General features: G+C 45.4%; 2 non-coding genes and 1 pseudogene across 2 annotated transcripts; all 3 read right to left on the bottom strand.

Moving 5' to 3' along the window:
- Positions 1-1,781: 1,781 nt before the first annotated feature.
- LOC146012677 (U2 spliceosomal RNA) lies at positions 1,782-1,974 on the bottom strand. Its single transcript, XR_014445782.1, has one exon. It is a non-coding gene; the product is annotated as a U2 spliceosomal RNA (small nuclear RNA).
- Positions 1,975-16,833: 14,859 nt separating this feature from the next.
- LOC146012664 (U2 spliceosomal RNA) lies at positions 16,834-17,030 on the bottom strand. The gene has a single exon (XR_014445779.1). It is a non-coding gene; the product is annotated as a U2 spliceosomal RNA (small nuclear RNA).
- Positions 17,031-19,632: 2,602 nt separating this feature from the next.
- LOC146012687 (U2 spliceosomal RNA) lies at positions 19,633-19,838 on the bottom strand (annotated as a pseudogene).
- Between the last annotated feature and the right edge of the window lie 3,014 nt (positions 19,839-22,852).

The raw sequence follows: 22,852 nt of genomic DNA, 5'->3' as shown, positions 1-22,852 counted from the left end.
CCAACTCAACTGCTGCCTTTTTGGAAGTTTCCGGGTCGGCAGCGGGGCTCTCCAACACCTTCCTCTTCCGTCTCAGCGTGGTCGGACCTGCAGAGGCAAGGGGTGGAAACTCCTCCTCGGAGAGGGGAGGGGCAGAGGGGGTGGAGGGAAGAGGGGTGGGTTGGGCAAGAGGTCGGGAGGGTGAGGAAGGGGGGTGAGCAGCAGTGGATGGGGGTGCTGTCACAGAGGGAGGTAGGGGAGGAGGGGTGGGGATGGCAGGGGAGGGTTTCTTACCACCTTGTTTCTGCGGCTTCGGCTTTGGCTGTTTCTGTACCGGCTGGGGAGGCACCATGGGGGTAACTCCCTTCACTGCTGCGGCGTAGGACCTCGCTCTGTCAGGGCATGCCTTGTAGAGGTGGTCTCCTTTGCCGCACAGGTTGCAGACGAGCTTCGTGGGGCAGTCCTTTGTCTCGTGGCCGGCCACGTGACAGAACTTGCATGCCGAGACCTTGCACTCTCTTCCCACGTGGTCTTTCCCACTGCACTTTCGACAGGTGCGTGGTTGATCCGCGTAGTAGATGAGTCCAGCGGTTCCCCCCAGGGAGAAGCACTGTTTGAGGTGCTTGACTCCGTCTGGGAACGAAGTTTCCTTGTGGAGCCTGACCACCACCGACCACTTTCCGTCCCAGAGCCCGTTGCTCAGCAGGACCCTTGTGGGGTCCCTGATGACCGTGCAGGATCTGCTCAGGAACGTGACGATGTCTTTGGCAGGCACATGTGGACTTCGCATTGAAACCATCAACCGCCTTTCCTCCCTTTGAATAGGGCAGTTGCCCACAAAGCGAGAGAGAGGGGAATCAGGCTTCGCCGCTTTCACCGCCTCCCAATACCTCTTGCAGATGGCAATGGTGGCGAAGGTGACGTAAAAGATCCCCTTGATGAAGGTCTGGGTGCTGAGGACTTCGGGGGCCGAGAATCCTTGGTCCAGGACCATCATCTTGCCGAATTGCACCAGCGAGAGGTCCGGCACCCTTCCGTCCACCTCCTTCAGCTTCATCACCACGGTCTGCCTCATCCAGGGTTCCAGGGCTGGGGTAGCCTTGGAGCAATCCCTGGCGGGCACCGCTGGTGGTGTTCCTGAAGGGGGGCAGGAGCTGGGGCCGGCCACATCTGCTGAGGTTACGGCTGGGGACTTGCCCTTCTTCCCGGCGAGGGGTGCCGGAGCGGAGGCTGTGGCCATCCTTCCGGCTTCTCGGGGCAAAAGGGTCTTTTCCGGGACCCCGGCAGGGAGGAAGGAGGAGATCTCTTCAGAGGGCAGAGCAACACAAGTCTAACCCTCCAAGGTGGCTAGAGAGCGATGCACGGCTTCAGAGGGCAGAGCAAAGCAAGTCTAACCCTCCACGGAGGCTGGGGAGCGTTGCAGAGCTTAGGAGGGCAGAGCAGAAAGTCTGACCCTCGGCGGCGGCTCCGGAGCGGTGGAGGCTTCAGAGGGCAGAGCAGAAAAGTCTGACCCTCCTAGGCAGCTCGGGAGTGCTGCAAGGCTTCGAGAGGGCAGAGCAAACAAGTCTGCCTCTCCCAGGTGGCTAGGGTGCGTTGTCTCCTTCCTCAGGCGAAATCCTCTTCTCCTCGCAGTCGGGGGCGGAGCTTCTTCCTCGGTGTCGAGAGGTGGAGGGGTCGGCAGTCGCTTCAGAGGGCAGAGTAGAGCAAGTCTGACCCTCAGTCTTCTCCGGCTTCTCCCTCTTCAGCGATGTCTTCTCCTCCTCGCAGTCTCGACGTCTTCGCTATTTTTGGATCACAGATTAGGGTGGTGCACCGGTCCTGGAAGTACTGCAATACCAGGTCAATGCGTGGAGTGGACAGAGCAAGTTCTTCTTCCATCTCCCTGTTCTAAAAATCCATTTAATATATGGCCCCCACATAGGGGGCGTATCAGATATTAAACTGATAAGAACAGATTTTTTTTTTTTTTTTAAACCATTCAGGTTAGAAGGATCTGTCACTCCGTAGAGCAGCGACCACCTTAGCTTCACTCTGACAGACCATTCCTCTCATCATTTATGGTTTCCAACCGTTGTATTTTTTGTTTTTTCCAAAAACACCTTTATCATGTTTCGAAGAATATCAAATTTTTACACAAACACCTATATCAAAAAATTATACACGAACAACTATTATCTAAACCCATACACCCACACCCTCTATCTAAAACTAACAAGATGCTTCCACTTTTTATGTTTCCATACACCCTCTGCATCACATTCATTCCCATCTCTCTTATCCCACACATAACACATATACAATTTCCCCAAAACCATTCTCATACATTCATTCTTCTCAATCACTTCTTTTTTGAAAACATACAAATTTCTTACATCCCACAAGCACTCTAAAACGCATACCATCAGCAACCACATTATTCTCTCTCTCACCTTCCCACATGCACCCATTCCAAACATCGCAGTCTTCCAAGTTATCCTCTGGATACCACCCAGCTCCTTACACAAACCATCCATTCCTCTCCACACATCTCTAGCATACTTACATCCCCATACCACATGCATAATACTTTCACTTTCTCTACATTCACTCCTCGGACAATCCTCCTTTCTCACGAGGTCGCACCTTTTCTGCACCATTCGCACCGGCAATATCCCATGCAAACTCATCCATACTAAATCTCTCTGTCTATTATTCATACCATCCAAACTCACTTTTTTCCATGCTTCCTCGCATTCTTTCCCAGTCAGTCCTTCTATCTTACACATACTATCCCTCTCTCTCACCACTTGCATCACTCTATTCTTATTCATCAACTCATTCTTACACATCTTCCCTAAATCCCATTTTCTCACAAAAGCACTAATTCTCTCATACCACTGACATCTCTCAAATGCAATCGGTTCACTTATTCTCCTTTCATACCACTTCCATTTACACAACATTCCACCAGCCATATATCTCATCATGCATGCCGCCTTACTACTTTTACCTATCATACTCAACACCCTCACCAGCCCATTCAAGTTTAAATACAATTCAATATTTGGAAAACTCAACCCTCCATTCTTTTTCTCTTTCATCACATGCTCTCTCTTCAGTCTTTCCATCTTCCCACCCCACAAAAACATAAAAACCATTCTATTAATTCTCTTCAAACACATCACATTCGGCAGAAAAACATTCGCTACATACAACAACATTGGCAACACAATCGCTTTCACAATCAAAACTTTCCCAGTCATCGTCAGTTTTCTCATTCTCCAAAAACTCACTCTAGCATTCACTTTCTTCTCCAAATCATTCCAACTTTCTTTCCCTCTCATATCCTCATCAAACACAACACCCAAAATTTGTATCCCTCCCTCCACATACTGGCTTCCCACATCATCCACACCTTTCCCTCCAAACACTTTGATTTTTGACTTTTCCCAATTTAATTTAAAGGCAGACGCTCCACAAAAAAAACAATCAGTAATTTTGCCCTGTTCAGAGCCGCCTTATTTTCCCCCACAACCACAACATCATCCATATAACCTAACACTTTCATACATCTTCCACCACTCCCCGGAATCATCATACCTCTCATCACTTTATCCTTTCTAATCAAACACAACAAAGGTTCTAACACACATACAAACAGAATCGGTGACAGCGGGCACCCCTGTCGAACCCCTGAGCTGACCCTAAAACTCTCACTCAAAAACCCATTTATCAACACTTCACTTGACACACCCTCATACAAACTTCTCAGATTCCTCACAAAAACACTCGCAAATCCCATTCTTATCAACACTCTCCACATAAAATCATGGGCCACCCTATCAAAGGCTTTTTCAAAGTCTAAAGCCATCACATACATTCTCCTCTTTCTGCTCATACAGTCCCCAATCATATCTCTCACAAGCATCAAATTGTCATGTATTCTTCTCTCAGGCACTGCACAAACTTGATCTTCATCCACAACTTGATCAATCACACCTCTCATTCGATTCGCCAACACCTTTGCATACATTTTATAATCCACAATCAATAAAGTTATTGGTCTCCAATTTTTCACACACTTCCTTTCACCCTTCTTATAAATCAAAACCACCACACCCTCTTTCATCGACTCACTCACCTTCCCATTCTCAAACATATACTTCATCAATTCAACCACATCCACACCAATCACATCCCACACTTTTGCATAAAACTCTACTGGTAAACCATCCTTTCCTGGCGTTTTATTTTTAGCCATACCTTTCATTGCATCCTTAATCTCATCCTCAATCACATTTTTACTCAACATTCCCCAATCACTATCACACACCTGTTTCTCAATCACACTCAAAACTTCACTTTCCATATCCTCATCACATACCTTCCTTTCATACAAACTCTCATAAAAATCTTTCACCTCTTTTCTCATCTCACACCCAAACACTTCTACACCATTTTCCCTCACAAGCACATCCATATCTTTTCTTTTACCCCACACTTTCTTAAAGAAAAAACTACTGCATTGCTCATCTTTCTCCATGCATTCAACTTTTGCACCATACACAATTCGCCGGCCCCTTTCTTCCATTCCCATCCTCACTTTATTTATTTATTTATTTACAGTTTCTTATATAGCGCAGCAGATTCCGTTGCGCTTTACAATAGTAGACAGTGATAAGACAAACTGGGTAACAACAGACAGACTTGGAGGTAGGAGGGCCCTGCTGCAAGCTTACAATCTATAGGGATATAGGGGGGAAACATAAGGACAGGCACCAGTAATAGCATAGCAGTTACAAGTCCAGAAGGGAAGCTATATAATACATAAGTGCCTCGGAGGGTTATGCATGTAGAACTTAAATATGATAGGCTTGCCTGAAGAGGTGAGTTTTCAGGGAACGCTTGAAAGTTTGGAGACTGGTGGAGAGTCTTAATGTGCGTGGAAGGGCATTCCATAGGATGGGAGCAGCCCGATAAAAGTCCTGTAATAATGAATGGGAGCTAGTGATCCGTGCAGAAGAGAGACGCAGATCTTGTGTAGAGCGTAGTGGTCGAGATGGGAGATATTTTGTGATAAGTGCAGAGATATATGCTGGTGCAGTATGGTTAATAGCTTTATAAGCAATTAGAAGTGTTTTATATTGAATACGGTAATATACAGGCAACCAATGGAGGGACTGGCAGAGTGGATCAGCAGACGATGAGCGTCTTGCAAGGAAGATCAGCCTAGCAGCAGCATTTAAAATTGATTGCAGTGATGAGAGTCTGTTCTTGGGAAGACCAGTTAGGAGACTATTGCAATAATCAATGCGGGATATAATGAGTGCATGGATAAGAGATTTGGTAGTGTCTTGTGTGAGATAGGGTCGTATTTTGGATATGTTTTTTAGATGCATGTAACATGATTTGGAGACAGATTGAATGTGGGGAAGAAAGGACAGTTCAGAGTCGAGGATGACCCCTAAGCAACGAGCTTGTGGGGTAGGGTAGATTATCGAGTTGTCAACAGCGATGGAGATGTCAGGATGTTAACTGTTCTTAGTTGGCGGGAATAAAAGTAATTCCGTTTTGGAAATATTGAGTTTGAGTTGGCGACAAGACATCCAAGATGAGATGGCAGAGAGACAATCAGAAACTTGACCCAAAACCACTGGTGACAACTCTGGGGTTGATAGATAGATTTGAGTATCATCAGCATACAAGTGATACTGAAATCCGAAAGAGCTGATTAGTTTGCCAAGAGAGGAGGTATAGATTGAGAAGAGCAGAGGACCTAAAACTGAACCTTGCGGAACTCCGACTGACAGAGGTAATGAAGAGGAAGTAGAGTTAGAGAAGCGAACCCTGAAAGAGCGATCAGATAGGTAAGATGTGAACCAGGAAAGGGCTGTATCATTAAGACCTAGGGAGTGTAGTGTTTGTAAGAGAAGAGAGTGATCGACGGTGTCAAATGCAGCAGAAAGATCAAGAAGAATAAGTAGTGAGTAATGGCCTTTAGACTTAGCCGTTACCAGATCATTCACCACTTTAGTCAGTGCTGTCTCAGTGGAGTGTTGAGAGCGAAAACCTGACTGAAGTGGGTCTAATAGGGTGTTAGAGTTAAGAAAGTTTGTGAGGCGAGAGTAGACAAGTCTCTCCAGTAGCTTGGAGAGGCATGGGAGCTGAGATATAGGACGATAGTTAGAGAGAGAGTTAGGGTCAGAATTCTGTTTTTTTAGAATAGGAGTTATCACTGCATGTTTGAGCAGAGAAGGAAAAGTACCAGTAGTAAGAGAGAGATTGCAGATTTTAGTTAAGGTTGGAATAATCACAGGAGATAGATTTTTAATGACTTGCGCAGGTATAGGATCGAGAGGAGAGGTAGTAGAGTAAGAGGATAAGAAGAGTGCGGATACTTCCTTTTCATTTGTGGGCTCAGATGAAGAGAAAGTGCCAGAGGGTTCAGGTGGGAAAGAAAGAGGGTTAGAGGTTGTGGAAGAGCATACCATTTCATCTCGGATGTTATCAATCTTGTCCTTAAAGTAGGAGGCAAGTTCTTGTGCACTGATGGTAGCCGGTGGGGGAGGAGGGGGAGGGTACAGAAGAGACTTAAAGGTGTTAAAAAGTCGCTTAGGGTTGGTGGCATGAGAAGAGATGAGAGATTGGTAGTATGTTTGTTTGGCAGTGTCCAAAGCATTGCTGTAGGAGTAGTAGCTAGTTTTATATGCGAGGAAATCAGTCGTACTACGAGATTTGCGCCATTGGCGTTCTACTTTACGTGACTGATTTCGTAGTTGTCTTGTTGTTTTGGTGTGCCACGGTTGGCATCTAAGCCTACGTGGGGTGTAATGGGTAGCTGGAGCCACGTCATCAAGGGCTGTTATAAGAGTCTGGTAGAGGTGGGAAACAGCAGAGTCAGGAGAGGTAAATGTAGAAATTAGTGAGAGCTGTTGTTGCAGGGAGGTGGTAAGTTGTGGAAAATTAATATTTCTGTGGGTTAGAGTAGGCTTGCATGATTTCAGTGTCAGTGAGCTTGGGGTAATGGAAGAGAGTGAGAGGGTAATGAGATTGTGATCAGAGAGAGGGAAGGGAGTGTTAGTAAAATCAGAGACTGAGCACAGCCTGGTGAAAACAAGGTCAAGGCAGTGGCCTTCCTCATGAGTAGAGGAGTCAGACCACTGGGAGAGGCTGAGAGAGGAGGTTAGAGAGAGGAGTTTGGAAGCATGCAAAGATGGTGGACTGTCAATAGCAATATTGAAGTCACCCAGGATGACAGTAAAGATGTCAGAGGATAAGAAATGGGGGAGCCAGGCAGAGAAATCTTCTAGAAATTGAGTTTTGGGAAGCCCAGGTGGGCGATAGATAGCAGCAACACGCAGAGAGAAAGGGGAAAAAACCCTAATAGAGTGAACTTCAAATGATGTAAATGTGAGTGAAGGAGCAGATGGTAGAACTGAGTATGTGAAGTCTTGTGACAGTAATATACCAACCCCACCTCCTTTACAGTTACCAGGCCTGGGGGTGTGAGTGAAGTGGAAACCACCATGTGACAGTGCTGCAGGCGAGGCCGTGTCTGATTGTGTGAGCCAGGTTTCTGTAACTGGCAGCAGGTTGAATTTGTGAGAGATAAAGAGGTCATGGATGGATGTTAATTTATTGCAAACAGAGCGTGCATTCTATAGGGCACATGTAAGTTGTTTGGAGTGTGGTGGGAGGCATGTGATATTTATGAGGTTAGCCGAATTTCTAGGCATACAACCAGTAAATTCTGAGTGGGACAGGTGGTTTGGGCCTGGGTTTGGTGATATGTCACCAGCTAATAAGATTAGAAAGGAGAGATAGATAAAGGTGGATGTTTGTGTTTTTTTGTATTGGTGGTGGGATGTGGATGTGAAAATACAAGTAGAGAAGTATGTAAAGAGCTCATGAGTGTTTAGAAGAGGGGAGTGAATAATTGAAGAGGCAATGTGCACAGAGTGGTGAGTGTCAGGGAGATTATAGGATGAGTGAAGTTTGGTGAAAATTCCATGTAATGAAATGAGAAGTAGCAGTTTGGTGAGCATGATGTAATAATGTATATTGTATTTACCTTGCTTGATGTTGTTCAATGTTTTTCAACTGTTTTTTTTAACTGTTCTTTAAAAGTAATATCACTTTGTAATTTCTCACTTAGGAGATTTCTAACTTAGAGGACTGCCTAATAAGTGAGGATATATACCAAGTCTGATTAGATGACCAGCTAATCAAAGGACATCAATTAGCTTGTTTTAAATAAACACTAGCCAAAAATACTCACTTCCTTTCTAGCTTCAATTATTTCATCCGCCACATCCGCACCATCCTTTCTCATTCTATACAAATAATCCAACCTTTCATTCATCCTTTCATATCTCACTCTCCTCTCTCTAGCCAATTTATATCCCATCTTCTTAAAGAACTTCTTACATTCCCCTTTCACCCAATCCCACCATTCCAAGATACTGGCAAACTTCCCTTTTTCCCTCTTCCATTCCACATAACATTCCTGAAAAACATCTCTTACCTCCTTTTCATTTAACATTTGCGCATTCAATTTCCACACCCCCTTTCCATACTTTTTCCCATCCTTACACACTAGCACACCCTTAATACATTCGTGATCTGAAAAACACACATTCATTTGCTCAAAACTTTCACACGTGAAGTCCTTAGACGCAAACATATAATCTAGGCGTTGTCACAATCCTGCCAGAACTCAGTGTGTTTGTCCTGTCTTACCTGCCTGTCAGTCTTGTTTCTCAGCCTGCTGCAGCAAGATCTGAGTATTTGCTTGTAAGAGCACCTGGGTGATTCTGATTCAGCCATTAACTCTGTGGTTACCACTTGAAAGATACAAGTTCCCTGTTGGCCTCATTCAGAGACTGTTCCAGGTGTGGCCATTCCCAATCACCCGGATGGCCAATCAGTGCTGCTCTGAGGGGTTATCCTCCCAGCCCTGCATAGACACTTTGCTTTTGCATTGTTGTCAATAACTTGGGAGGAAGCTTCAGCTTGTGTTCCTGCTTTAGCTCTGTGGTATTCCAGTTACCCAGCATTTGTATCCTGCTTCCAAGACCCTGCACCAGCATTTCTACACCTGTATGTCTCCAAGTACCTGCTCCAGCGTTCCTACACCTGTGTTTCCGAGTTACCTGCACCTGTGTTCATCTGCACCAGTGTTCATCCGTTCCTGCATTTCGAGTTACCTGCACCTGTGCTTCCGAGTTACCTGCACCTGTGCTTCCGAGTTTCCTGCACCTGTGCTTCCGAGTTTCCTGCACCTGTGCTTCCGAGTTTCCTGCACCTGTGCTTCCGAGTTTCCTGCACCTGTGCTTCCGAGTTTCCTGCACCTGTGCTTCCGAGTTTCCTGCACCTGTGCTTCCGAGTTTCCTGCACCTGTGCTTCCGAGTTTCCTGCACCTGTGCTTCCGAGTTACCTGCACCTGTGACCACTTGCACCCGCACGCTCCAGCATCTGCACCTGTGTCCACCTGTCTCTGCGTGCCTCAGTACCTGCACCCGCAACCACCTTCACCACTGCCTACAGTGCTTCCGGCACCTGCTCTCCAGTGGTCCAACTCCGTGCTTCCGGCACCTGCTCTCCAGTGGTCCAACTCCATGCTTCCGGCACCTGCACTCCAGTGGCCCTACTCTGTGCTTTCCAGCTCCTGTGCTCCCGTGCCTCTACTACGTGCCTCCAAGTAACTTATCAGTTCCCAGTTTTCCAAAGACTTTTACAGACTTTCAAATGTCCCCTGTACCAGTTCATTCTATGCAATAAACATTACCCATTTGTATCCACTTGCCTCCGTCCTGTTTCCATTGGGTTGTCAGCTAGCCACCAAGGTCACTCCCGGGTCCCAAATCCCCAGTCGTGACAGTATGCAAAAGCCTCTGGACTTGGCTAGTGACTTTAAAGTGGCTATGCAAAATCTGACAGCAATACCAATGGGAACCTACCACCACTCACTTATCCAGCTGCAAGAACTTTTGGCAAAAATTGTTCCCATAATAACTACGTTACTCAGTTACACTCCTGAGGTTGTGAAGCCCATCAGCTACAGCTCCAAAGTGAAAGGAGTCTCAGTGACAGTGCCTGTGAAATCTGAAAGGCCTCCCAACCTTCAGAGCGAAATTTCTGTCCAGGGCAAGCGGAGGTCCCAGCTTTCAGAATCTGAACGCCAAAGACGCAGGTCTCTCCATTTATGTTTCTACTGTGGTAATCCAGACCACTTCATTGAGAATTGTTCACTCCGCAAGCCCAAGAACAAAGTGATTCTGACCACATCCAGTCTCCAGCCCCAAGTGGGGGTCCGCAGTCTCCAGCCCCAAGTGGGGGTCCGCAGTCTCCAGCCCCAAGTGGGGGTCCGCAGTCTCCAGCCCCAAGTGGGGGTCCGCAGTCTCCAGCCCCAAGTGGGGGTCCGCAGTCTCCAGCCCCAAGTGGGGGTCCGCAGTCTCCAGCCCCAAGTGGGGGTCCGCAGTCTCCAGCCCCAAGTGGGGGTCCGCAGTCTCCAGCCCCAAGTGGGGGTCCGCAGTCTTGTGTCCACTCCGGTTCCAGCCGGTTCAAGTACCTCCATTGATGATCCGGTTCCAGCCGTCAGTCAGGAGGCTCATTCGGTTCCAGACGATTCTGACACCTCTGGTTCTCATCCGGCCTTAACTGTCAGTCCAGAGTCCATGCCGGTCCCAGCCGGTTCAAGTATATTCAGGGATCATCCGTTGCCATCCATCAATCCTGAGTCCATGCCGGTCCCAGCCGGTTTAAGCATCTTCAATGATCATCCGGTCCCATCCGTCAATCCAGAGTCCCTGCCGGTCCTAGCTGGTTCAAGTACAATCGGATGTCCTCCGGTTCCAGCTGGTCCAAGTTTGTCTACTTCCACGTCTGTACTATCCTTCAGCCCAGAGACTCTATACTTTAACACAGATTTAGCTCAGTCCTCCAAGATGGAACTCTCCGAACAAGATCAAGCTCTTCTTGACCAATATATCAAAAATTTTCGGGCTGCCAGAAAACAGGCTGGTTCACAGTCGTCACCGAAGACTCAGTCCATAGATATGGAACTAAATTATATGGCTCTGTCTCCTTCCAAAGATTCCTTCGAGTTTTCTGCTGAATATCCCACATCTTCAAGGTCTGTACCCATGAGCTTAAGAGTTGGCTGTGTTTCTCTGTCTCATCCTCAAGTGGAACCTTCTACGGTACCTTGCCCCAACAAGTCTTCAGAAACCTCCAGTCAGAGCAAGGCAGTCTTAACTCTAGACATGGATTCTGATTCGGAGTATGATGAGGATTATGACTCTACCCCTTTCCTTGAAAATCCTGTTTCATCTTGCCCTGTCTTACCTCTGAGAAAAATTCAGTTAGATGCTAAAGATGGCTATCCGAAAGCCCCTGGATATCGAACAAGATTTAATTTGAGTCTTAGTGGTGCCTTAGCCTCAAGGGCCCGATCTTCTCGTCTCTCAGTTCCAGTCAAAAATACTTCAGTTATCCCTGATGAATTTGATTCTACGTCTTTCTCCAGTGGTCCTCTTCGTCCAAGTCAAGTGTTCCTTCCGGACGGAAGTCATCCTCATTATCGTGTCCAATGGAACGGGAATTCCGTTTACGTCGACGATGGATGGTCCACCTGTTCTGATGATGAGGCAGAATTGTGACTTTTCTTCAAAGTTCCTGAAGTGTCCGGTGGCCACCCGTAAAGGGGGGGTACTGTCACAATCCTGCCAGAACTCAGTGTGTTTGTCCTGTCTTACCTGCCTGTCAGTCTTGTTTCTCAGCCTGCTGCAGCAAGATCTGAGTATTTGCTTGTAAGAGCACCTGGGTGATTCTGATTCAGCCATTAACTCTGTGGTTACCACTTGAAAGATACAAGTTCCCTGTTGGCCTCATTCAGAGACTGTTCCAGGTGTGGCCATTCCCAATCACCCGGATGGCCAATCAGTGCTGCTCTGAGGGGTTATCCTCCCAGCCCTGCATAGACACTTTGCTTTTGCATTGTTGTCAATAACTTGGGAGGAAGCTTCAGCTTGTGTTCCTGCTTTAGCTCTGTGGTATTCCAGTTACCCAGCATTTGTATCCTGCTTCCAAGACCCTGCACCAGCATTTCTACACCTGTATGTCTCCAAGTACCTGCTCCAGCGTTCCTACACCTGTGTTTCCGAGTTACCTGCACCTGTGTTCATCTGCACCAGTGTTCATCCGTTCCTGCATTCCGAGTTACCTGCACCTGTGCTTCCGAGTTACCTGCACCTGTGCTTCCGAGTTACCTGCACCTGTGCTTCCGAGTTACCTGCACCTGTGCTTCCGAGTTACCTGCACCTGTGCTTCCGAGTTACCTGCACCTGTGCTTCCGAGTTTCCTGCACCTGTGCTTCCGAGTTTCCTGCACCTGTGCTTCCGAGTTTCCTGCACCTGTGCTTCCGAGTTACCTGCACCTGTGCTTCTGAGTTACCTGTGCTTCTGAGTTACCTGCACCTGTGCTTCTGAGTTACCTGCACCTGTGCTTCTGAGTTACCTGCGCTTCCGAGTTACCTGCACCTGTGCTTCCGAGTTACCTGCACCTGTGCTTCCGAGTTACCTGCACCTGTGCTTCCGAGTTATCTGCACCTGTGCTTCCGAGTTACCTGCACCTGTGTTCATCTGCACCAGTGTTCATCCGTTCCTGCATTCCGAGTTACCTGCACCTGTGCTTCCGAGTTACCTGCACCTGTGCTTCCGAGTTACCTGCACCTGTGCTTCCGAGTTACCTGCACCTGTGCTTCCGAGTTACCTGCACCTGTGCTTCCGAGTTTCCTGCACCTGTGCTTCCGAGTTTCCTGCACCTGTGCTTCCGAGTTTCCTGCACCTGTGCTTCCGAGTTTCCTGCACCTGTGCTTCCGAGTTACCTGCACCTGTGACCACTTGCACCCGCACGCTCTAGCATCTGCACCTGTGTCCACCTGTCTCTGCGTGCCTCAGTACCTGCACCCGCAACCACCTTCACCACTGCCTACAGTGCTTCCGGCACCTGCTCTCCAGTGGTCCAACTCCGTGCTTCCGGCACCTGCTCTCCAGTGGTCCAACTCCGTGCTTCCGGCACCTGCACTCCAGTGGCCCTACTCTGTGCTTTCCAGCTCCTGTGCTCCCGTGCCTCTACTACGTGCCTCCAAGTAACTTATCAGTTCCCAGTTTTCCAAAGACTTTTACAGACTTTCAAATGTCCCCTGTACCAGTTCATTCTATGCAATAAACATTACCCATTTGTATCCACTTGCCTCCGTCCTGTTTCCATTGGGTTGTCAGCTAGCCACCAAGGTCACTCCCGGGTCCCAAATCCCCAGTCGTGACAGGCGTGACTCAATCATACCTCTATCCGCTCTATATGTGATCTTTGGTCCATCCACACAACATTCTTTCGCCACATCCACCAGTGCAAAATCTGCAATCATTCTCCTCAACATACCACACGTGACATCATTCTTAACCACACCCATTCCTCTTTTCACCCCTCTATCTATCATACAATTCATATCACCCACAATCACAACAGGTTTCCTTCCAACCACATACAAAGCCAATTTCTCAAACAATCCTTTCCTCTCATTTTTATCAGCACTCGCATACACATTTATCAGTCTAAAACACCATCCATCATAATTTATATTCACAAGCATACATCTGCCTGGCTCTATCACCTCATAAGACTCTATACTAACTCTACTACCCTTCACCAGCACCCCTATACCGTCATTTTTATTTATTCTTGTACCACTCCATATAGCATCTCCCCCACTCCATTCCTCTTTTTTTGGAGCCTCAAAAATTCCACACTCCTGCAAACATATAACATCAGCACTTAATGTTTCAAAGAAATCAAAAACTGCCGCCCTCCTCCCCCTTGATTTACATCCCCTCACATTTAGGGAAATTATTCCCACTTTCTGATTCTCAATTTAAGCACTTTATATTTTTTTATTTTTTACTCTTTCCTCCCAGAAGCACGTCAGGACATCTCATCAGAGACTCCACCGTCCTTCATGCCTCTGTCTCTGGCCATCTCCTCTGCCACATGCGCACAAAAGCGTTCATTTGCCTCATGCCTCTGTCTGGCGTCTTGCTGTATTTCCTCCGGAGACATAAGTTTTATCTCCATCTTCGGAAAGTTTGCAAGCATCTGTCTGTGCGTCATCATACCCGGCTCAATGTTACCGTACTCTATCCGTGGCTTTTTTGCAGCCCTCTGCTGCTCTTCTCCCTTCAGAGCGTCAGGGGTGTCCAGAAAATCCGGATCCGAACTCTGACCACCCTCTGTGCCGATGCTGCTAACCGGACTGTGTGCTCTGCTGATAACACTGCAGTTGCCGGGGCTATAATTAGCGGGGCTGAAGATGACGGAGCCGTCTTCCTCGCCTCCCGCCCGCTGTTCATAACTCTCGTCCGTTATATCGGGCGCACTGTCCTCCAGCTCCCCCTCTCCCTCCTCCACTTGGGACTGTTGGGGCTCTTCTCCAGGGGGGTTCTGGTGGAGTTTCGGGGTGCTATCTGCCTCGTCCTCCTGCACCATGAGAATAACCTCATCGGCAGTTTTGCGGAGGGACTCAGCAAACACCTCCCTTTCTTTCATGTCTGCTTCCTTCTCCCTTCTTTCTTTCTCCTTTCTTTCCTCATATGCCCGAGCATTGCGTTCAGCATATTCCTCTGGCCTCTTTCCTTTTTTTGTCTCCTCACTGACTTTTGGACAGTTGCGAGCAACATGGCCCGTTAGCCCACAAATGTCACATTTTCTGGGCACTCTGCAGTCTTTTGCATCATGACCAGGGTCATTACAGTTTCTGCAGGCTTGATCATTGTTACAGTCTCCTTTGCGGTGCCCAAATCTCCTGCATCTCCTGCAATAGTCAGGCTGTCCACGGTACGAAAGGTAGCCCCTGAAATCTCCAATCGAAAAAAAACCTGGGGGGTGTTTCAGGCCATACAGACCCTTCTCATCTGGTTTCAATCAAACCCAAAAGGTCCAACCACCATTGAAAATGCCCAAGATATTTTTCTGCATTACCCCTCCACGTATTTCTGAGCAATACTGCCTTAAAAAGGCTACAATTCTTTCTAGCTCTGTAAAGGGGTTGAAAACGTGCACTGTTAACGGTCTTTCCTCAATTAAGGCAGGTATAATCTCCACCTCCTCCATTGCAGGCTCACCCCTCAACAGTTTCAGGCTATGTAAAGTCGATTCATAAACCCCTTTTTGCACAAAGGAAACGTCAAAGAAATTCTGAGAAGGGACTTCCTGTACACAAAAGATTTCTCTTCTCTGCACCCCACATAATTCCTCCAGGAGAAACTCCACCAAATACCTTAACCGTCCATTCCCGTAGTTCTTGGTCATCTTCACCCGCATCGTATTCTTGGCGTCCGCCATCCTTCCTTCCGTCCCAAAAAAAACAGCCGACTGGCACCTCTCCTCTCCTTTCTCCGATCAGTCCTCGAAATCCCCGGGGCCCCTCCAAAGGAGGACCCCCGCAACCACCTGACAAAGACCTAGATCTTTGCCAAAAGGCCGAGCAGCGATAACCCGAATGGGGTCCTAGCAAAGCGCGCGTACCGGAATTTGGCCACCACCACTGGTGGAGATCAGAGTTCAGCACCACGGACACATCTAACACACACACATCACTTCTTTGTCGTTGCAGTCTGAAAGATACCTGGCTGTGCGGCAGGTGTGAATAGGTAGGACTTGAAGTGCTGGACAGGGGCTGGAGGACAAGTAGCCATTCAACTGATTTTGTGATTAGGTCGTCGGCGGGCAGGCAGCCTCAGCTGGGTAGGAGGCCGAATTTGCATGTGCTCCGCCCCGTCTGTTGACGTCGCGTCAACAGACACACACCCACTAGGCAGACGACCAACAGGCAAGCAGCAGCCAGCTGTCTCCTCGCTCTTTGCTGCTGCATGCCTGTGTCCCTGACGAACTGCTGCTGACTAAATCAATCAGCTAGCTGCTGCAGAGGAGAAGGAGGAATCTTGCACAATCAGGTGCAATGGCGGCTTTCCTGTTTTGAGCCCATTCAGCAGCAGTAGTAGACAGTCAGATGGACAAGCATTCATGTGGCAGGAACCTTTGTGTGACATCACAATCTGCCCTCTATGACATCACAAGCTGCTCACTCGGATTCCGGAACCTGACAGCCAGACAGTCACTTGGAACAGACAGGCAGAGAGAACAGTCATGTGTAGGTGAGCTGGGTGGGCCAATGTTTTCTTTTATTGGCAGTTACCACCCAAATGATGGTCCGAAAAAGGTAAGTGATACTTTTTCTAAATCCCCCTCCCAATGATCATCAATTGTTTGGCTCGGAAAAAAAAAGAGGAAAAAAATTTCCCAAAACAAAAGAGAGAAAAGAAAAAAAATATAAGTTTAACAAAAGAAAACAAAATATATAAGAGAAGCGAAAAAAGAAATAAAAGAAAAAAAAAACAAGCCATTTCAAATAGAGAGGGAGGGGGTCCAAAAATTCCATTGCTGTGATCCAGTTGATGTTTCCGTGGTAAGTTCGTAGGTAAGTCACATAGTGTTTGCATATATATTGGGAGGGCGCAGCGATTGATAAGTCATTTAATTTAGGCAGGCTTCCGGTCTTTTGGCTAGGCCGCATATGCTGATATCAAGTGTAGTGTCACGTCAAGTAATTAACTGCCTCGATTCCAGAAAGTACAATTCAAGGAGTCAAGAAATAGTCACAAAATGATACACTGAGGCAGGATTTCAAAGTATTTATGCACAAGGGTTAAACCTTGAAGCAGCAAATGCATGCATTTCTAAATACAAAGGTGCACAAACAATTGATACTCCAAATCAAGTGCCAGGAATGGAAATAGTCTTTTTTTGGATAACAGATTAGGAAGGTGCACCGGTCCTGGAAGTACTGCAATACCAGGTCAATGCGTGGAGTGGACAGAGCAAGCTCTTCTTCCATCTCCCTGTTCTAAAAATCCATTTAATATATGGCCCCCAGATAGGGGGCGTATCAGATATTAAACTGATAAGAACAGATTTTTTTTTTTTTTTTTTTTAAACCATCAGGTTTGAGATAACATGCATCGTTCCCAAAGGAACTTATCCATCAACCATGCTCAACCTTTTGCATTTATCTTCAACTCATCATTCTGGTCTTTATTTTTTCATAATTTTTAACTTATAGAGACTAACATAAATTTGCATTAACCACACCTCCTTTCCAATGCACCTCCCCAAACGATCACACCCCAAACACTAAGCCTGGGGGCCATTTTAAACAATACTCCAAAAACACACTAACCAAAATTATTCATATTGCTCCACATAATTCATCTCTTCTCGAAAAACAGGAACCCACTCTTTGGCTGGTTTAAAACCTTCTGGAACCACCCAAAAATCTGTGTTCGACTTCCATGATACAAAACCCAGTTTCTCCAACACCTCTGTCTTTACTGTCTTAAGCACATTCTTTAGAATAACTGCAACCTTTTTTCCCCCATACCGTGTCCCAGCCATTCCTGATTCCTCTGATGTACTTGAGTCTTCACTTTCGGACCAGTTCTTAACCTTCTTCTCCTTTTCCTTCTGTTTATTCTCATCTGATTCCCCCGTGCCCACCTTTCTAGGCCGGACAGTTAAGTCCTCAGCCATACACATCTCCTCCTCAGCACATTCCTCCTTCTCAGCAGGTTTTCCCTGTGGCTCTGGCATATTCTCCTTTTTATTCATTCCCTGCTGGTTTTTGTAAACAGGACAGTCCCTTGCCCTATGCTTCGTATCACCACAAATATCACACTTTATAGCTTCTGGACATTTTGCAGATTCATGACCAGCTTTCTTACAATTCCTGCATTTTCTCTCTTCTGGACACTCACTTTGGACATGACCATAACAAAAACATTTCCTACAATATGTAGGCTGTCCAGGATAATAAAGAAAGCCACGCTTCCCTCCAATATTAAAGTTAGCCGGTGGTTGTTTAACCCCTCCAATCCCACTTGGGTCAGCCTTAAATTTCACAAAAAATTTAATTTTGCCATTAAAGATACCATGAGTATTAACCATACGCTCTTCACCTTTCACCTCCGTGCAATATTGCAGTAAAAAGGACTTCACCAAATTTAGGTCTGTATAAGGGTCGTACAAGTGTACATACAGTGGTCTCTGCGGTGCAAAGAACAACTCACTGAGTTTAAAGCCTTCCATAATAGCATTAGTCCCCTTTAAACAGTCCTTCAGCTTCCCACAGGCATCATAACAGCGACTTATTTCATACAGAGTAATGTCGTACATACCACTCTTTTGAAAGTCCTGTAAACAGAAAATTTCCTCTTTTCTCACTCCAGCCACTTCCATCAAGATTTTCTCCACAATATAATCCAAATCGACATCCTTTCTAATCGACAGATCGACCTCAAGTCGGAAAGTATTTCGCACCATCTTGAACACGCTCCACTTCCAATCCTTCAGCTCGCCTTCCCGTTCTCAGGGGACCTCCAGCATGAAGAACCCCCCAAATGCCCCCAGCTGTGACCAAGGCAGCAGATTTTTTGATTGAAAAAGCAGGTCTTTATTGTACATAAAGAATGCAAAAAACAGACGATAACAAATATCACACATATACCGTGTCGCAGCACAGCCAAAACACAGTACACATGCAAACGGTATAGTACATATTATAAAATACAGTACAAGATAAACTCACACTATAGACTATACTATGCACTATGCAAGTCGGAAAGTATTTCGCACCATCTTGAACACGCTCCACTTCCAATCCTTCAGCTCGCCTTCCCGTTCTCAGGGGACCTCCAGCATGAAGAACCCCCCAAATGCCCCCAGCTGTGACCAAGGCAGCAGATTTTTTGATTGAAAAAGCAGGTCTTTATTGTACATAAAGAATGCAAAAAACAGACGATAACAAATATCACACATATACCGTGTCGCAGCACAGCCAAAACACAGTACACATGCAAACAGTATAGTACATATTATAAAATACAGTACAAGATAAACTCACACTATAGACTATACTATGCACTATGCATTCTAACGGTAACATTTACACAACAGTATACAAGACTATGGGTGTGGAGGGTAGGGGGTGAGGGAGGAGGAATCACATGCCCAAAGCTTTATTGACCAGACAGACACATATAAGGGGAGGGCAATACATAGAAATACATCAACAAAACAACAGACATTGTGAAGTGAGGGGGAAGGGGCCACGGTCCCAAAGTCTTATAAAACAGTCCAAACAAGGGGAAAGGACCAGAAGAAAAGGGGTTTAGTCCTCTTCTTCCTCAGGGCTATCCCGAATGGAATAGTCTCTGAGCAGGCTGTGAACCAGCCTGCGGCAGTCCTGAACGGACATTCTCTCCCTCCGCAATATGAGACGATTTCTGGCAAACCACAAAGCGTCCTTAACACAGTTTATAAGGCGCCAGGCTTCCTGGGTCGCCCCATATGTGTGGGTGCCCGGGAATAGTCCATACAATACCAAAAGGTATGAAAGACAGTTCCTGGGCACGAAGTCCTTGAATTCAGTCTCTAGGGCATCCAACAACAACTGTGCGTAGGTGCAGTCCCAGAAGATGTGCATGGAGGTTTCTTCATGCACAAAGCACCAGGGACAATGTCTATACCTACACAAGTTTCGGGAGTGCATGAATGACCGGTGAGGCAAGCCGCCCTGAATGGCCATCCATGACAATGCATGGAGTGGACAGAGCAAGCTCTTCTTCCATCTCCCTGTTCTAAAAATCCATTTAATATATGGCCCCCAGATAGGGGGCATATCAGATATTAAACTGATAAGAACAGATATTTTTTTTTTTTTTTAAACCACTCAGTGGTGTTTGACACCGCCCTAAGGCTCCAAAAGGAACCATCTCAATATGCTCTTCAAACACACCAGTTCGTCATCGTGGCCATCCCCTTTACGCCTAAGGAGACTTAAAAAAATAATAAAAACCAGTAACATTAACATATAATAACAATTAACATATACACCAAAAACCTATAATTTAACCAAATCCTTCCACTTTTTAACTTTCCAAATGCCCTCTGCATCATCCAAACCCTTCCCATAATCCCTTTCCCATAAATAATTTAAATAAAGCTTCCCCAGAATCATTCTGATTGCGTTATTAACCTCAATCTCTTCTTTTTTAAACAAAAAAACATTCCTACAGTCCCACAGAACCTCCTTTACACATCCCAGCATGACCCACAAAACCCAGTCTTTTTTCTTATCCAATAGCCCAATCCCAAACATAACAATTTTAAAATTCAAAAACTGAATCCCACTAATTTCCTTCATAAGACCCCCCAGCCCCTTCGATACTTTTCTTGCAAAAGGGCAATTCCAAAATAAATGCACTACATTTTCTTTCCCACCACATCCCTCCCTCGGACATATATCTGACGCTATCAATCCCCTACTCTTCTGGAATTCCCTCACAGGGAGGCGTTCATGCATTCCTAACCATATTACCTCCCTTTGCTTATTCGTCACTCCCTTTGTCAACATCATTTTCCAGATCCACTCAGCTTGCTGATCATTCACTCCTTCAATGGGACACAATGCTCCCCTATCCGCAATCTCTTTCTGCAGATTCTTTCTCTTAAGAAAATCCCCCACCTCCAACTGTGTTAACTGAAATTTTTTAATAAACTTCTCAATCCCCAAATACCACTGAGGTACTACAAAAGAATACGGTACCTTTAAATCCTTCTTCATCCATCTCAAACGCAACAACATCCATCCAGCTGAAAACCTGAGCATACAGGACGCACTATTGTTTTTCTTCAATAAACCCAACATAGCTACTATTATATTCAGATAACAAAATACCTCCACATTTGGAAAACCAAAACCACCTTTCTTTATGCTTTTAATAACCACCTCCCTCCTCATTTTTTCCATTTTTGACCCCCAAAAAAACAAAAACAAAACCCTATTAATTTTTCTAACTGTCAAATAATTTGGCGGAAAAACCAAGGAAACATATAAAATCATAGGCAAAATAATAGCTTTAATAACTAAAATCTTCCCTACAAAGGATAGATCTCTTAAACGCCAAAAATTCAATCGCCTAGCAATTTTGTCCCCCAACTCCTGCCAACTTTCCTTTCCCCTCAAATCTTGTTCAAATTTAACCCCTAACACCTTTAAACCCCCTTCTTCGCATTGTACTTCTCCTTCAACAAAACCAATATCCCTTCCAAAAACTTTATATTTACTTTTACCCCAGTTTACTTTAAAGGCTGAAGCCCCACAAAACAAAGAAACTAAAAGTTTAACCCTATCAAATGATTGCTTGTTTTTACATATTACACATACATCATCCATGTAGGCAATAACTTTAAGCATATACCCATTCTTCCCAGGAATCTCCACTCCCCTCATTACTTTGTCCCTTCTAATTAAACCTAACAAAGGCTCTAAAGCACAGATAAACAAAATAGGGGACAGGGGACACCCCTGTCTTACCCCGGACCTTACTCTAATTCCTTCAGTCCTACAACCATTAATGAGAATACTACTATGCACTCCCTCATACAGACTCTTCAAAATCTGAATGAAATGTACTGGAAATCCCATCCTACATAACACTTTGAATAAAAAGGCATGAGAAAGTCTGTCAAAAGCCTTTTCAAAATCCAGAGAAAAAAGCACTACCGACAAATTCCTCCCTCTAACATAATCCAAAACATCCCTTAATAACATAAGATTTTCATTTATCCTTCTTCCTGGAACTGCACAAACCTGCTCCTCAAGTATAACCTGGTCCACAACACCTTTAAATCTATTACCCATTATTTTTGCATACACCTTATAGTCACTATTTAACAAAGTAATTGGTCTCCAATTCTTCATCTGTCTCCTATCCCCCCCTTTATGAATTAATACTACTAATCCCTCTTTCATTGATGCACCAATCTTATAATTATCTTCCATATAATTGAATACTTCTAGTAAATCCTGCCCCAAAAGCTCCCAGAAAGCACAATAAAACTCAACTGGTATGCCATCACTCCCTGGCGTTTTATTTTTAGCTGAACCATTAACTGCAAAACTTAATTCCTGCAAATCAATTTTTTTAACTAAAATTCCCTTATCTAATTCATTAACCTGACTCTCTAACACACTCAAATCCTCATCCTCTAAACCTATATCCCTCCACTTTTCTCCATATAATTCATCGTAAAAGTCAAAAATGACTTTTTTTATCCCCTCCCCCTTAACTTCAACCCCTGATTTATCACAAACAACACTAATATTCTTATCCCCAGAAAAAGCTTTTTTAAAGAAAAAGCGGCTACATTTTTCTCCTTTTTCTTTTATATCCACTTTAGCCTGAAAAATAATTTCTCTTCCCCTATCCTCTAGCATTTTATTTAACTCTTTTTTTACAGAACTAATTTGTTCCTCCACACTCATTCCCACATCTCTCAACTTATTTAAAAAGGACAGCCTTTTATGCAAATCTGCAAATCTCTTCCTTCTGAAGACCGCACGTTTAAATCCCTGCTTACAAAAAAAACATTTTATTTCTTTTTTGACCCACTCCCACCACTCTAAGATATTACTAAATTCTTTCTATTTTTCCCTCAAACTATTATACAAACTAATAAACAAGAATTTAACCCTCTCATCCTCCAGCAACCCCACATTCAATTTCCAAAAACCTCTACCCGCAATTTCTTCCACTTTTAAATCCACACTACACATAACCGCAACGTGGTCAGAAAAAGGAAACTCTTTTTGTGAATACCCACTTACTTCAAACTCTTTACTTAAAAAAATATAATCCAACCTGGATTTAACAGACCCCTTGTCTGAAAAAAAAGTAAAAGGCACCGGATGCAACTTGCAACCCTTAACCACGTCTTTCAA

The sequence above is a fragment of the Crinia signifera genome, chromosome 6 (genome assembly GCF_055691185.1).
Source record: "Crinia signifera chromosome 6, ASM5569118v1, whole genome shotgun sequence".
Taxonomy (NCBI): domain Eukaryota; kingdom Metazoa; phylum Chordata; class Amphibia; order Anura; family Myobatrachidae; genus Crinia; species Crinia signifera.
This window is presented reverse-complemented; position numbering and strand designations above follow the sequence as displayed.